Source organism: Tiliqua scincoides, unplaced genomic scaffold, assembly GCF_035046505.1.
Source record: "Tiliqua scincoides isolate rTilSci1 unplaced genomic scaffold, rTilSci1.hap2 HAP2_SCAFFOLD_95, whole genome shotgun sequence".
Lineage (NCBI taxonomy): Eukaryota > Metazoa > Chordata > Lepidosauria > Squamata > Scincidae > Tiliqua > Tiliqua scincoides.
In genome coordinates, this window is record NW_027101675.1 from 7,501 (window position 1) to 12,500 (window position 5,000).

Sequence of the window (5,000 nt, forward strand, 5' to 3'; positions counted from 1 at the left end):
ATCCGCCCGACCTCCTGGAACCGCTTCTGGGGCACGCTCGTCACATTCGACCCCCATCGGGACACCTTCCCCATATGCCCGGGAGGACGCGCCCGAGTCGGGTGAGCCGTCCGGACGCGCGGGGTTCGGCCCCAGGATCCGCCCGACCTCCTGGAACCGCTTCTGGGGCACGCTCGTCAAATTCGAGCCCCATCGGGACACCTTCCCCATATACCCGGGAGAACACGCCCGAGGCGGGTGTGCCGTCCGGACAACCGGGGTTCGGCCCCAGGATCCGCCCGACCTCCTGGAACCGCTTCTGGGGAACGCGCGTCAAATTCGACCCCATCGGGACTTCCGCGCCTATACTTACAATGGGTAGACCTGGGCTCCGAGCGCCCGTACTTAGAACGGGTAGACCGGGGCTCCCCGCGGGACTCGGCGCTGCGCCCAGCCCGGGTAGGGTAGGGTAGGCCTGGGCCCCGTGAAGGACGGGGCGGCACACTGCCCGGGCGCGCCTGGGCTCCCCCGTGCGGAGCGCTGACTTCCGGAGCCCAAGCCGAAGACGCCTTCCCCCCCTCTAACCGGGAGGGAACGCCCGAGTCGGGTGAGCCGTCCGGACGCGCGGGGTTCGGCCCCAGGATCCGCCCGACCTCCTGGAACCGCTTCTGGGGCACGCTCGTCACATTCGAGCCCCATCGGGACACCTTCCCCATATACCCGGGAGAACACGCCCGAGGCGGGTGTGCCGTCCGGACAACCGGGGTTCGGCCCCAGGATCCGCCCGACCTCCTGGAACCGCTTCTGGGGAACGCGCGTCAAATTCGACCCCATCGGGACTTCCGCGCCTATACTTACAATGGGTAGACCTGGGCTCCCGCCGCCTATGCTTAGAATGGGTAGACCTGGGCTCCTCGCGCCTATACTTACAATGGGTAGACCTGGGCTCCTGCCGCCTATACTTGCAATGGGTAGACCTGGGCTCCTTCCGCCTATACTTACAATGGGTAGACCTGGGCTCCCGCCTCCTATGCCTACAGTGGGTAGACCTGGGCTCCTCCCGCCTATGCTTAGAATGGGTAGACCTGGGCTCCCGCCGCCAATACTTACAATGGGTAGACCTGGGCTCCTCCCGCCTCCTATACTTACAAAGGGTAGACCTGGGCTCCTCGCGCCTATACTTAGAATGGGTTGACCGGGGCTCCTGCCGCCTATACTTACAATGGGTAGACCTGGGCTCCTCGCGCCTATACTTAGAATGGGTTGACCGGGGCTCCTGCCGCCTATACTTAGAATGGGTAGACCTGGGCTCCTGCCGCCTGTACTTAGAATGGGTAGACCTGGGCTCCTCGCGCCTATACTTAGAATGGGTAGACCTGGGCTCCTGCCGCCTATACTTACAATGGGTAGACCTGGGCTCCTTCCGCCTATACTTACAATGGGTAGACCTGGGCTCCCGCCTCCTATGCCTACAGTGGGTAGACCTGGGCTCCTCCCGCCTATGCTTAGAATGGGTAGACCTGGGCTCCCGCCTCCAATACTTACAATGGGTAGACCTGGGCTCCTCGCGCCTATACTTACAATGGGTAGACCTGGGCTCCCGCCGCCTATACTTACAATGGGTAGACCTGGGCTCCTCGCGCCAATGCTTAGAATGGGTAGACCTGGGCTCCCGCCTCCTATGCTTACAGTGGGTAGACCTGGGCTCCTCGCGCCTATGCTTAGAATGGGTAGACCTGGGCTCCTGCCGCCTATACTTAGAATGGGTAGACCTGGGCTCCTTCCGCCTATACTTACAATGGGTAGACCTGGGCTCCTGCCGCCTCTACTTAGAATGGGTAGACCTGGGCTTCCAGCGCCTATCCTTACAGTGGGTAGACCTGGGCTCCCGCCGCCAATACTTACAATGGGTAGACCTGGGCTCCTCGCGCCTATACTTAGAATGGGTTGACCGGGGCTCCTGCCGCCTATACTTAGAATGGGTAGACCTGGGCTCCTGCCGCCTATACTTACAATGGGTAGACCTGGGCTCCTCGCGCCTATACTTAGAATGGGTAGACCTGGGCTCCTGCCGCCTATACTTAAAATGGGTAGACCTGGGCTCCCGCCTCCTATGCCTACAGTGGGTAGACCTGGGCTCCTCCCGCCTATGCTTAGAATGGGTAGACCTGGGCTCCCGCCTCCAATACTTACAATGGGTAGACCTGGGCTCCTGCCGCCTATACTTACAATGGGTAGACCTGGGCTCCCGCCTGCTATGCTTACAGTGGGTAGACCTGGGCTCCTGCCGCCTGTGCTTAGAACGGGTAGACCTGGGCTCCTGCCGCCTATACTTGCAATGGGTAGACCTGGGCTCCCAGCGCCTATACTTAGAATGGGTAGACCTGGGCTCCTGCCGCCTATACTTGCAATGGGTAGACCTGGGCTCCCAGCGCCTATACTTACAGTGGGTAGACCTGGGCTCCCGACGCCTATACTTACAATGGGTAGACCTGGGCTGCTCGCGCCTCTACTTACAATGGGTAGACCTGGGCTCCTGCCGCCTATACTTGCAATGGGTAGACCTGGGCTCCCAGCGCCTATACTTACAGTGGGTAGACCTGGGCTCCCGCCGCCTATACTTACAGTGGGTGGACCTGGGCTCCTGCCGCCTATACTTACAATGGGTAGACCTGGGCTCCTGCCGCCTATGCTTAGAACGGGTAGACCTGGGCTCCTGCCGCCTATATTTACAATGGGTAGACCTGGGCTCCTGCCGCCTATATTTACAATGGGTAGACCTGGGCTCCCGCCGCCTATACTTACAATGGGTAGGCCTGGGCTCCCGCCGCCTATGCTTACAATGGGTAGACCTGGGCTCCTCGCGCCTCTACTTAGAATGGGTAGACCTGGGCTCCCGCCGCCTATGCTTAGAATGGGTAGACCTGGGCTCCTGCCGCCTATGCTCGGAATGGGAAGACCTGGGCTCCCTCCTCCTGTGCTTACAGTGGGTAGACCTGGGCTCCTGCCGCCTGTGCTTAGAACGGGTAGACCTGGGCTCCTGCCGCCTATGCTCAGAATGGGTAGACCTGGGCTCCCGCCTCCTATGCTTACTGTGGGTAGACCTGGGCTCCTCCCGCCTATGCTTTGAACGGGTAGACCTGGGCTCCTGCCGCCTGTGCTTAGAACGGGTAGACCTGGGCTCCTGCCGCCTATGCTCGGAATGGGTAGACCTGGGCTCCCGCCTCCTATGCTTACAGTGGGTAGACCTGGGCTCCTCCCGCCTATGCTTAGAATGGGTAGACCAGGGCTCCTCGCGCCTATACTTAGAATGGGTTGACCGGGGCTCCCGCCGCCTATACTTACAATGGGTTGACCTGGGCTTCCAGCGCCTATCTTTACAGTGGGTAGACCTGGGCTCCTGACACCTATGCTCAGAATGGGTAGGCCTGGGCTCCCGCCTCCTATGCTTACAGTGGGTAGACCTGGGCTCCTGCCGCCAATACTTACAATGGGTAGACCTGGGCTCCCGCCGCCTATGCTTAGAATGGGTAGACCTGGGCTCCTGCCGCCTATGCTCGGAATGGGAAGACCTGGGCTCCCTCCTCCTGTGCTTACAGTGGGTAGACCTGGGCTCCTGCCGCCTGTGCTTAGAACGGGTAGACCTGGGCTCCTGCCGCCTATGCTCAGAATGGGTAGACCTGGGCTCCCGCCTCCTATGCTTACTGTGGGTAGACCTGGGCTCCTCCCGCCTATGCTTTGAACGGGTAGACCTGGGCTCCTGCCGCCTGTGCTCAGAACGGGTAGACCTGGGCTCCTGCCGCCTATGCTCGGAATGGGTAGACCTGGGCTCCCGCCTCCTATGCTTACAGTGGGTAGACCTGGGCTCCTCCCGCCTATGCTTAGAATGGGTAGACCAGGGCTCCTCGCGCCTATACTTAGAATGGGTTGACCGGGGCTCCCGCCGCCTATACTTACAATGGGTTGACCTGGGCTTCCAGCGCCTATCTTTACAGTGGGTAGACCTGGGCTCCTGACACCTATGCTCAGAATGGGTAGGCCTGGGCTCCCGCCTCCTATGCTTACAGTGGGTAGACCTGGGCTCCTGCCGCCAATACTTACAATGGGTAGACCTGGGCTCCCGCCGCCTATGCTTAGAATGGGTAGACCTGGGCTCCTGCCGCCTATGCTCGGAATGGGAAGACCTGGGCTCCCGCCTCCTGTGCTTACAGTGGGTAGACCTGGGCTCCCGCCGCCTATACTGACAGTGGGTGGACCTGGGCTCCCGCCGCCTATATTTACAATGGGTAGACCTGGGCTCCTGCCGCCTATGCTTAGAACGGGTAGACCTGGGCTCCTGCCGCCTATATTTACAATGGGTAGACCTGGGCTCCTGCCGCCTATATTTACAATGGGTAGACCTGGGCTCCCGCCGCCTATACTTACAATGGGTAGGCCTGGGCTCCCGCCGCCTATGCTTACAATGGGTAGACCTGGGCTCCTCGCGCCTCTACTTAGAATGGGTAGACCTGGGCTCCCGCCGCCTATGCTTAGAATGGGTAGACCTGGGCTCCTGCCGCCTATGCTCGGAATGGGAAGACCTGGGCTCCCTCCTCCTGTGCTTACAGTGGGTAGACCTGGGCTCCTGCCGCCTGTGCTTAGAACGGGTAGACCTGGGCTCCTGCCGCCTATACTTAGAATGGGTTGACCTGGGCTACCGCCGCCTATACTTAGAATGGGTAGACCTGGGCTCCTGCCGCCTATATTTACAATGGGTGGACCTGGGCTCCCGCCGCCTATACTTACAATGGGTAGGCCTGGGCTCCCGCCGCCTATACTTAGAATGGGTTGACCTGGGCTCCTGCCGCCTATATTTACAATGGGTAGACCTGGGCTCCCGCCGCCTATACTTACAATGGGTAGACCTGGGCTCCTGCCGCCTATACTTAGAATGGGTTGACCTGGGCTACCGCCGCCTATACTTAGAATGGGTAGACCTGGGCTCCTTCCGCCTATACTTACAATGGGTAGACCTGGGCTCC